Below are 12,359 nucleotides of genomic sequence, written 5' to 3' on the forward strand. Positions count from 1 at the left end.
CTGTTGCGAGGGCCGCAGTGTGCTCCTCCGTACAGAGCGAGCGTTTTGTGTTTCCATTGACTGTTATAACCCCGCGAGGTCCTGGCATCTTGAGCTTGAGGTATGCATAGTGTGTTACCGCATTGAATCGAGCAAATGCGGTTCGTCCTAGTAGTGCATGATAGCCACTATAGAAGGGGGCGATATCGAAGATTAACTCCTCGCTTCGGAAGTTGTCCGGAGATCCAAAGACTACTTCCAGTGTTATTGAGCCCGTACAACAGGCCTCTATACCTGGAATTACACCTTTGAAGGTGGTTTTGGTGGGTTTGATCCTTGAGGGATCGATGCCCATTTTGCGCATTGTATCCTGATAAAGCAGGTTCAGGCTACTGCCACCGTCCATAAGGACTCACGTGAGATGGAATCCGTCAATGATGGGTCGAGTACCAATGCGGCTGAACCGCCATGAGGATACTTGTAGGATGGTCACTGCGATCGAAATTGATTGGACAAGATGACCATGGGTTGAACTTTGGGGCAACTGGCTCCATCGCGTAGACGTCCCTTAGTGCACGCTTTCGTTCCCGCTTGGAAATGTGAGTTGCGTATATCATGTTTACCGTTTTCATTTGGAGAGGAAATTTCTTCTGTCCTCCTATGTTCGGCGGCCGGGGCTCCTCATCATCATCGCTATGCAGTCCCTTTTCCTTGTTTTCGGCATTCAACTTACCAGCCTGTTTGAACACCTAGCATTCTCTGTTGGTGTGGTTGGCTGGTTTATCGAGGGATCGAGTATGCGGTCCAGACTGGACGGGCCCGGATTGTTTCTTTTAAATGGCTTTTTCCGCTGGCATTGACTGCCGTGTCTTCGGCGTTGTTGCCATTGTTGCGACGCTTATGTCTATTGCGTCGTGGCTTGCCATTGCTATCTCGGGCATCTGAAGTGCTAGGATTTCTTGGTATCATGTTACTACGAGCCAGCCAGCTATCCTCGCCCGCACAAAAGCGGGTCATGAGTGTTGTGAGGGCTGCCATGGACTTCGGCTTCTCTTGGCCGAGGTGTCGGGCATGCCACTCATCGCGAATGTTATGCTTAAAGGCCGCTAGGGCTTCAGCATCCGGACAGTCGATGATTTGGTTCTTTTTAGTGAGGAAACGAGTCTAGAATTTCCTGGCTGACTCTCCGGGCTGTTTGTGTTATGTGACTTAAGTCATCAGCGTCCGGTGGTCGCAAGTAAGTGCCCTGGAAGTTGTCAAAGAATGCATCCTCCAGGTTCTCCAAACTGCCAATGGAGTTTGCCGGCAGGCTATTCAGCCAATGCCGAGCCTGTCCTTTGAGCTTAAGTGGGAGGTACCTGATGGCATGTAGATCGTCGCCTCGGGCCATGTGAATGTGGAGAAGGAAATCTTCAATCCATACCGTGGGGTCTGTTGTACCATCATATGATTCAATGTTTACGAGTTTAAACCCTTCTAGGAATTCATGATCCATTACTTCATTAGCGAAGCATAGGGGGTGTGCGGCGCCTCTATGCCGGGCTACATCATGATGCAGTTCAAATGAGTCTGGTATGTTGTATTCGGCCCGGCCGGACTTGTTTTTAGTGTATCCGGTGTGACGGTCATCCTCACGCATTGTGGCGCGCCCCCGTGATCTGTAGATCGATCTTGACTATCCTGCTTTGTTTTCCAATACGTCTCGCGGGTCCTGTGTGTGGCCTCGGGCCTTAGTGTTTTTGATTGATTGGCGGTGGGGTGCGGGCTGGTGTTCGGGCTGATACGCCGCTTTGTCTCGGCCATGAGGTGGCCAGTTAGCCGCATCATGCGCTAGTAGTGTGGGCTTTGATGCCTCCTTCTCGAGTTGAGGTAGCAACCTGCGTTTTGCGTAACTTTTAGTTGTGCGCTTGAGTCCGTATTCCTCGGCAGCGAGGACCTCGGTCCATCTATCAGTTAGTAGGTCTTGATCAGCTTGAAGCTGCTGCTGCTATTTTTTCAGGTTTTTTGCAGTGGCTATAAGTTGGCGCTTGAAGCGCTCCTGCTCGACGGGATCCTCAGGCACGATGAATTCTTCGTCGCCAAGGCTCACTTCGTCTTCGGAGAGGGGCATGTAATTGTCATCCTCTAATTCTCCATCTGTTGCCTGCTCCTTAGGGCTAGCTTGCCCATCCTTTTGCTTGGCCTGCTTGAAGTCTGGCTGGGCGGGATTGTTTTCATCTTCGGTACCATCCGGATTGCTATCATCTCTTGTGCCGGTATTGCTATTTTTGCGATGGCGGGGCTTAGAGCGGCGCCGATGACGCCGGTGCTTTGATTGCTTCACCAAGGGATTATCCTCCATTGCCTCATCACCATTGTTTTCTTTGGGGGTGTCCACCATATATATATATATATATATATATATATATATATATATATATATATATCATATGATGAGGTGGCTGTCCAGTGCCCTGTGGGTGGTGGTTCCTGTTCTTCTTCTGCATCGTCGTCCATACCGTCGATGTCTTTGGAGTCGAAGTCGAGCACATCGGTTAAGTCATCGATAGTGGCTATTAAGTGGGTGGTGGGTGGGGAACAAATTTCTTCGTCATCTGCTTACCACTCAAGCCGGACATAGTTCGGCCAAGAGTCTCCTGATAGAGAGAGACCTCAATGAATTTAGCACGCCACCCAGGGGTGAGTGCTGAAAGATATCCTCGGAGGTAAACTCGATGATCGGTGCCCAATCAGATTCGATAGGCACGAACGCGCGCGATTCGGAACCTATGACCGGAGACGAGTCCGAGGGTCCGATGACACAGATCTCTTTGGAGGTGAAGTCTGTGTTCGGCTCCAGCGCCGATGAATGTGCGGCCTCCGTGGCGGGGTCCATCCACCCATCCTCGGATGGCGTGATCTGCTCCAGACTAAGCATCGGGGCAGCCGCATGTGCGATATCCCGAACACCGTCCAATGGTAGATCTAAGTCATGCCCGTCGTGACTGTTCGGCGCTCCTGGCCTGGGCTCGAATCTGTTGAAGATCAAGTCTCCGCGGATGTCGGTGGTGTAGTTCAAGTTTCCAAACCTGACCTGATGGCCAGGGGCGTAGCTGTCGATCTGCTCCAGATGGCCAAGCGAGTTGGCCCGCAATACGAAGCCGCTGAATATGAAGATCTGTCTGGGGAGGAAAGCCTCACCTCGGACAGCATCGTTGCTAATGATTGAAGGATCCATCAAGCCTTATCACGACGACATAGTGGAACTCTCAATGAAAGCACCAATGTCGGTTTCAAAACCGACAGATCTCGGGTAGGGGGTCCCGAACTGTGCGTCTAAGGCTAATGGTAACAGGAGGCGGGGGACATGACGTTTACCCAGGTTTGGGCCCTCTCACTGGAGGTAATACCCTATTTCCTGCTTGATTGATCTTGATGATATGAGTATTACAAGAGTTGATCTACCACGAGATCGTAGAGGCTAAACCCTCTAAGGTAGCCTATGATTATGATTGTTCTTGTCCTATGGACTAAACCCTCCAGTTTATATAGACACCGGAGGGGGCTAGGGTTACACAGAGTCGGTTATAGAGAAGGAGATCTACACATCCGAATCGCCAAGCTTGCCTTCCATGCAAAGGAGAGTCCCACCCGGACACGGGATGAAGTCTTCAATCTTGTATCTTCATAGTCCAACAGTCCGGCCAAAGTATATAGTCTGGCTGTCCGAAGATCCCCTAATCCAAGACTCCCTCACCCCCACCAAGATCTAAAGCCAAGAAACATGGTATGCTCCACATTCAAAGGATGAGATCGTGATTGTGAGATCGTGGGCACATGTCACCCGTTTCCTATGAAAATCTCAGTAACTAAACAGATACCCAAAGGGTTTGAGGGAGCGCAAGCGCCAAAGCAGATGAATTTTCAAAGTTGATTTCATTCATGACCAAGGACGTTGAAGTGAAATCATGTTCAGATCAAGTTCCATGTTTATGATAAGAAATAACCGAGTAAAAAACCAGAGAAGAGACTGACTCGAAACACAAAATCAAATGAAGGAACACACAAACACTTTGAATGAAAATCCAGAAAGATTAGCACTAGTAATAATTGATCTCAGGGCTTATGATAAACATGAGATATCCCTGAGAGAATTTCCTGCATGAGATGATTAGTTCTTCTTCACAACCCACACTTGCGTGGGGGTGAGGATATCATTTGCTCAAACTGAGTGGGGATATTACTTGGGTGAGGCCTGCGAGACACTTGTACACTTTGATGATAATCATATGAATGGGCACTAGAGTTATTTCCGGATGCATGTATGTAATGATTTGAAGTTGTACGCCTGCACTCCTTCTGATGCAACTTAGGATGATAATCATTCGAGAATAGTACTCGAGTAGGCTGAGAATGATAACCATTTCCTCATCTAGAGTTATCTTGCACAGTCAGGTTAGCAGTGACAGACAGATTTTCAACAGTGCACTTCTTTACCCAGATTTGCTTCTTGGGTGCGCCTGACCTGCAGTTAGTTCCAATATATCATGCGAAAACCTTGCCATTCTGTTGTTTAAAGATTTTTTTAAGTTGAGTCGCTAGATTGGTCAGTATCAACAGGAATGGGCGAAAGATAACGAGCTAAATTTTTAGGTTCGAGAGTTTTAGTCTTTGCACGAACCCAAGTTGTTCGAGGATACTACTCAGGAGTCCAATAGGATCCATCCATATTCAAAACCCAATCCTTCCTTCTAAGGATTTTTATGAAGAATGGACTTCTTTAGCACATCACATAGGGTTTGATGCCCTTTTAAGCTCCTTAGCATTCCAGTCTCAAGTAAGTCCTTTAACCTATGATTTTCTTCAATAAATCCTCGAAAGAGGGGTTAGTACAACTAGTTTCAGTGGTTGCAATATTCTCAGTAACATTATTAGAGGTTTCAGCATTAGAATTTGTATTGCTATGTTCTAGGCATATCGACCAAGGAGGAACAAAATCATTAGGAAATCATGCTCGACGAAGGGAGAAGCTTCTTCTAACTCCAGCTCGTTATGAGATTCTTTTAGTGACATGAGTTCTTCATTCCTGTTAAGGAGTTCATCTGATAAACTCTCGTAGTCAATTGTAAGTGAATCGTATTGATTGGTAAGATCATCAACAGTTGATGAAAAATCATTTGCTGTTCAATCAACTTTTGATTCTTCTCCATCTCTTCGACCAGTAATCCTTCAGTTTTCCAGAGATTTCTTTCAAGCATTTCAAGTTCATCATGTTGGGATTTAGCGATCTTGACCAGCTTGGCATAAGAAATATATTCGGGTGAATATTCATTCATGGATCTTTAGTGTTTTGCAGATACTTGATCCTTTGATGATTTTGCCATGAGACAGAAGGCGACTGGTTCACCATCACTTGAATCATCATTACTTGAAATATCATTATCAATATCTGATTTGCTGAAAGCCTTTGATGATTCAATGGCAACATATGCATTGCTTCTCCCAATCCTCTTGTAAAATTCTTCATCATCTAATTCAGTGTTAGTAGCTTCCTCTTCGGAATCCAAGGTCAGATCAGCACATGCTCCATTCAGCTGAGACATCATCTTCATTTTCAATTCAATTGTAGCTCTATCTTTCATGTTAGTGACTGGTCTCATCGAAGAAGACGATGGCAATGCAATTTCCTTCGAGAGCTTAGTATGACAATCTACTCACGTAAAGCCATTGCAGTGAAGATATTTCCATCTGTTGCTAGGCTTTCCTTCCGAACTAGGACAATCAGCGATGAGATGACCTTATAATTTGCACTTGAAGCACTTCATATCTTTCGTAGGCAATCTTCTTCGTGATGATTTTGGAGCATCATGCTTGTCATTATTTGTGAGGGAGAGATTTTGCCTTTTTAGATCACTTTGCCTTTGTGTGAGCATTTCAAGTTCTCTGGTGATGGTGTGCTTGACATCTTCTTCTTCTTCTTCTTCAGAACTACCATAGTGTGAGATAATTTCTCCTTCACTTTCCAAAGAAGATTCTTGATTGTCATTTTACAGTTCCATCTTTTCGTCATGAATTGACAACAGTGTCACGACCTCAACATAGTGCATCTCTTCAAAGTCAGGTCTTTGTTTGATTTCAGCTACAATAGGATCGAAAGATTCATCGAGTGTGCTCAGAAGCTTGTTGTCTACATCTCTATCAGTGATATTAGTTACTCCTTGCTGATGTAGTCTTTCAACAATGTTTTTCAATCGGTCAGTGATTTCCATGACACTTTCTTTACGAAGGCTTCTGAATCCAGTGAACATAGCACGAAGCATTTAAATGTGAGGGTCTGCTCTGGCACCAAATTCTTCATGAGCATTGTTGATGGCATCCCAAATTTGGTTTGCAGTATTGAGCCTTTGGAACCGAATGGAAATGTCTTTTGATAGACTGCCACAAATGATATCTTTTTCTTGAGCATCCAACTGCAGATTTGATTTATCATCAGAAGTCAGATCATTTTGTTGCTAAATGGTGTAGCCATCTTCCACAATCCACCACATATCAGAGTTGATAGCTTGAATTCTGATTCTCATTCATTCCTTTCAGTACAGATAGTCATTTCCATCGAAGATAGGAAATCTTTCAGAGTGCAAGGATCTACCTGCATAGGACATACTAAACAATCCAAGGATGTTAGACCTTTAATAAACAGAGATAGGGAGTACCTGCTCTGATACGAATTGTTAGGACCGAGAGTATATCGACCAGAGGGGGGTGAATGGGAGATTCAAAATTTCTTTCAAAAGCTTTGAAACTAATCCCAATCATAGTAGCGGAATAGAGTAACAAAGAAAATGGACTAAATCAATCTTCTTCATCAGAAGAATATTCATCGATGAAAGCATTGACAACTATACGAGCTTGATAATATCACAAGTTTAACTACAATGAGAGTAATGCAACATGCAAACACATGTTAGCATAATGAGACACAACATGGTACACACTGAATAAAATGCTATATAATGATTTCACAAGTGAATCTGAGGGACATGATGTCAACGAATGAATACATGCGATGAGAATAAAACAAGATGAACACAGATACACAATATGATGAATACAGAACAAAATGATCAAGTAATCTATCAGCATAGAGCATGAATATAAACTGCTGAAGGAAATGCAGTAGAGAAGATAGAACCAGTGGTGCTCGATGGCGACAAAGAGATTTGGTAGAACAGTTCACCCTTCTACCAAAGGGCTACATCTGGTTGGAGGGGTTGTGACTTAACACAGAAGATAAACTCTATTGACCCTATTCTCCTTCAACATAGAGCTGATCAGACTCGAGTTGATTTCACTCATGGTAGATCCTTTTCGGCGATCTCCAAACCTTCGGTCGACCTTTGCAAACCACAGTCACTCTTGGTTGCTGAAGATCAGGCTCGATGAAGTCAAGAACTCTTAAACACTTGAAGCCGAAACCTATCCGTCTAGAGAGTGTGCAGCTCTCAAGAGTAATGGGTACAAGAACTCTCACTCAGAACTACTGTGATGCTAAACCACTGTCTAAGTTTGGGCTCTTGGTTTTTGTCTCGGCGGATCTTAAACTCAAATCACTTGGAGATGGGTTGCTCAAATCAATCTTCTCAGATATCTCAAGCGGAGCAGCCAACTGACAAAGATAGAGGGGGGTGGCTATATAGAGTCACAGCCTTCCCTGATGGGAAAATACCAAATTAGACATCTAGTTCAGCCAATGGCCGAATGACACGAGTCCAATGGTCAGATTTGAGCAAAACTGTAACATTTCTTGCGGAGTAAGAAATGCTAACTCCTCGGTCCGAGACAAATCTCTCACAGCGAAGAAGATCACAGTCTCTTGCTAGCATGTATTTGCTCGTAACACAAAGATATTTCTCTCGCATCTTTCATAGGTTATGGCTAAGCATCACAATAGATCTAAGCAGTGAGAACCTATTCCCCTCTTAATAGTTTGGAGGTCCTATGACTCGAAAGAATGAAAGAAGAACAAGAAAATGAATACTATGTCATCACTTTATCTTCGACTTCCATCGCTGCAGTCAATTTCTTCGGATGACAGTACTGAATCAAAAGCTTTGCTTCAACGACAAACTTTCGAGGGGTCGATTTCTTCACATCAATCTTCTTGACTCTGTTACTTCACCAAATATAGCTCGTTCTTCTCTGCAACTCAGATATACTTCGGTGAAGTTCTTCGAACTCAGCATCGGAGAAAGCATTCTCTTCGGTTCTGTATGGACTTTTGCTCTCTATATGCAGTAGCAAACAAAATCAGTCCGTAACTGTTTGTGTCAGCAATCTCCCAAACACAAGGTAGGAAGATATTGCACCAACACAATCATCACCAAAACCGAATGGAACATCTTTTTGCAAGAGGTTAGTAAAAGGCTTAGAAATTTTAGATAAGTCTTTAATAAATCTCCTATAAAACCATCATGACCAAGGAAACTTCTTATACCTTGGATATCTTTAGAACATGGCATTTTCTCAATTGCATCCACTTTAGCTTTGTCCACTTGAATACCCCTTTCGGAGATTTTATGCCCCAAGACAATACCTTCATTCACCATAAAGTGGCACCTCTCCCAATTGAAGACAAGATTTGCTTCTTCACGTCTCTACAAAACTCGATCAAGGTTGCTTAAGAAATCATCAAAAGAAATTCCATAAACAGAAAAACCATCCATGAAAATCTCAATAATCTTTTCACATAAGTCAGAGAATATAGCAGTCATACATCTTTGAAAGGTAGCAGGTGCATTGCATAAAGCAAAAGGCATACGTCTCCAAGAAAATGTACTAAAAGGGCATGTAAAAGTAGTGTTTTCTTGGTCCTCTTGTGACACATGTATTTGGGAAAAATCAGAATATCCATCTAGAAAGTAGAAGTGTGTATGTTTTGATAGTCTTTCTAGTATTTGATCAATGAATGGTAGAGGATAATGATCTTTCCTAGTAGCTTTGTTTAATTTCTAAAAATCAATTACCATCCTATAACCTGTTATAATTCTCTCTGGGATAAGTTCATTTTTATCATTAGGCACAACGGTAATACCTCCCTTGTTAGGAACAAAATGAGCAGGACTTACCCTTCTAGTATCAGCTATAGGGTAGATTATACCTGCTTCCAGAAGCTTTAACATTTCATTTCTTACCACTTCCTTCATCTTAGGATTTAATCATTGTTGATGGTCAACAACTAGCTTAGCATCAGGCTCAATATTAATCTTGTGCTGACATAGAGTGGGACTAGTGCCTTTAAGATCATCAAGAGTTTATCCAATAGCAGCACGGTGCTTCCTCAGAGTTTTCAATAATCTCTTTTCTTCATGCTCTGAAAGGTTAGCACTAATAATAACAAGATATATGTTCTTTTCATCAAGATAATCATATTCCAAAGTATCAGGTAATTGATTAAGCTCAAACACAAGATCACTCTTGGGTGGTAGAGGATCTCAAGAGTCTCAACAGGTAAATTGTGTTTCAAACACCGAGGTGCTATACAAACGGTTTTTAACCCTTTCCGCGATGGCATTTGGAGCTGTCGCCTAACGAGTGTGGGCGATAGGGGGTCCTTCCCACATGACCTAGAAACCGTCTAGGATAGGCCTTCCGGTGACACACACTCGGAAAAATGAGGTCGTGTGTGACCGGCGAGTGATCAAATATGATTATATGTATAGTTGTGTTAAAAAATAAAATTATCAGAGAAGTATGCTCCAAAGAAACCCCAATTTTTATTGCTCCTAAAATCCTGAGAAAATTCACAAATATTCTTTCGACCCTAGGGCACCTCTCTGAGCAAAAATATTGCAGAACTTTTTAGAATATTTTTTCTAGAGAAAATCATCTCTGTTCTAGACAGAATGACCACATTACATAACAAGTATATTTTTCCTTGATATTTTGGGGTTGATCTTTTCTGAGCATCATTACCTTCCTAAGTGAATGCTAAACCCCAAAGCACATCCCTTAATTCTTACTAGACCATTCCGAGTTAACCTCACAAGTTTCGGTCTAGAAACTTGCCAGGAAGAGGCTCACTTGCACAGCTCACCTGTGACCCATCCAAACATACAAAACAACAAAACCACTAAGGACTACATGCCAGACATGGAATTTGCACTTAGCTCAGCCTGAGGCAAGAGTTCACATGGTGACCATGTTCGTCCAGAGGGGTTGGCATGCTACCGACGTGCTCTGCAATGCGCCCGCGTCTCTGTTGCGCGCGTGCTTGCTGCCCCGGGTGCGGCACCTTGCCAAACCGCACCCCCATCCTCGTCTCCACCCCCTTAACTCCGTCCTAGCAATCATCGACGCCGGAGTTCGGCGCGACGAGCATGGGCACGGCGCGGCCAAGCCAACAGTGCGCCCGTGCCCTTGTGCTCATCGCGTACCTGGCTCCTGTGCTTGTCGCTGCTCGCCCACAGTTCCCACTTGAGCCACAACGTCTTCTACCCTCTCACTGACGCCATTCGTCGTCGGGCGCCTCTCTAGAGAACTCTTGTGAGCACTCGATCCCCGCCTCAGCCTCGCCTATAAAGAGAGCCCTCCCGAACTCATTTCTCCTAACCACTGCACTCACAACACCGCCACGACGCCGTAGGAAGCCGCAGCCTGGCCGGGCAAGCCTCTGGCTGCCGTCCCTGACCCGAGCTCACCGACGATCCCCTTCCATTGCCCCTCCCTCTCTAGAGCCGCTCGTGCTCAACTGACTCCTCCGGAGTGTCTCTGGTGAACCACTCGTGCACACTGGTGCGGTTGGAGCCGCTGGACCGGCCCTGCCTCACTGGAAACGCCATCTCTGAAAAGCTCCGCCCAGTGCCTCCGCTGGAGAGCTCCGTTCCGACCCCGTCCGGCCACCCCTTGCCACGTTTCGGGTACGTGCAGGTGCGCAAAAACCTCTGCTACCCATTCCCCCTATCAAATCGGCGGCCAAGCCCTCCTCGCCGGAGAGAGTTCCGGTGACCCGCCGCCCTCCTCTGTTTCTCTCTCTCTCTCTGTCTCTCTCTCTCTCTCTCTCTCTCTCTCTCTCTCTCTCTCTTCAATACTGATAGCGGGGGCCCACTTTCATCCACTCAGCTGCGCCCGAAGTGGTATAAGTGGTGGTGCCCCACAGGTTTACACCTTCGATGTCACCCCCCAATTTTCTTTTTGTTTTTAATTCTATTTCAGAAATTAACATAAACTTTAAACTATTGTAACTTTTTAAATACAAGTCCAAATGAGTTGATTCTTTTTGCACTGTGCTCTTACTAGGAAACCCTAGCAGCACACCAAAGATGAGATTTTCCTCAGCTGTCTAGATTTTCTGGTAATATTTAGAAGTATTTTATGTTCTCTTTTTGTCTTTTGAATCTATTTTCCAGAAGGAGAAGCTTGTCTTGAAGCTACCCAGGAGGAGTGTGAAGCTCCCCTGCACTAAGGCAAGCCACACAAACATTTTCATGGTGTCTTTGCAATATCCATGATTTTCTTACTTAAATATATGATATTTCTTGCATATAGTTATTAAATGGATAATAATGCTTGTATTAGTTATTTTTTCCTGATTAAGATGTTTTGTTAACATAAATGAGTGCTTCAACTAGTGAGATATAGCATGAGTAGTTGGACTAAATGATTTTGTCATGACTATGGTATGATGAGTATCGGTATTAGTTTTCATATATGCATGATGATTTTCATATGATAAAAGACAATTAAATATGATGGGTATAAATGACCAGTAAGATAAAACCAGTAAAGTTGAATGATGATTTGTGCAAGTATAACTTTGATGAGGTTGATCTGTTGTTTTGTAGTGATATATGATGCATGTCATATGGTTGCATGAGCATGGCATATGGTGACTCGAGAATTTTTATTTCAAGTAAAACCTGATGTTAATTGAACTTGGACATAAAGTTGATCGGGTCATGCACTACTTTAAAAACCCCTACTAATGGCGCACCTAATATGGCCATTAATGGCGCATCTCTGGTGCGCCATTAACAGCACGCCATTAGTAATTTGGTCCTCTCTGGCATGTTGAGCAGGGTACCAAGCAGACTCTCGCACACGTTCTTCGTGATATGCATGACATCAAGGCTGTGAGGCACACGGTGGATCTTCCAGTACGGCAAGTCCCAGAAAACAGACCTCGTTTTCCATACCTTCAGCAGCGGCTCTGGCGCCTTTCGCTTCTTTCCCGGCTCTGGCGCCTTTTGCTTCTTTCCCGGCAGTGGGCAGTCTTTCCAATTTTTCAACAGCTTGTCTATTTCCTCGCCGCTCCTCGTACACGGGCGTTTTCGGGGTTCGGTTTCACCATCGAACAGATCCTTGCGTTTCCTCCACGGGTCATCGTCGCGAAGCCACCTTCGATG

Source organism: Triticum aestivum, chromosome 6B, assembly GCF_018294505.1.
Source record: "Triticum aestivum cultivar Chinese Spring chromosome 6B, IWGSC CS RefSeq v2.1, whole genome shotgun sequence".
NCBI lineage: Eukaryota > Viridiplantae > Streptophyta > Magnoliopsida > Poales > Poaceae > Triticum > Triticum aestivum.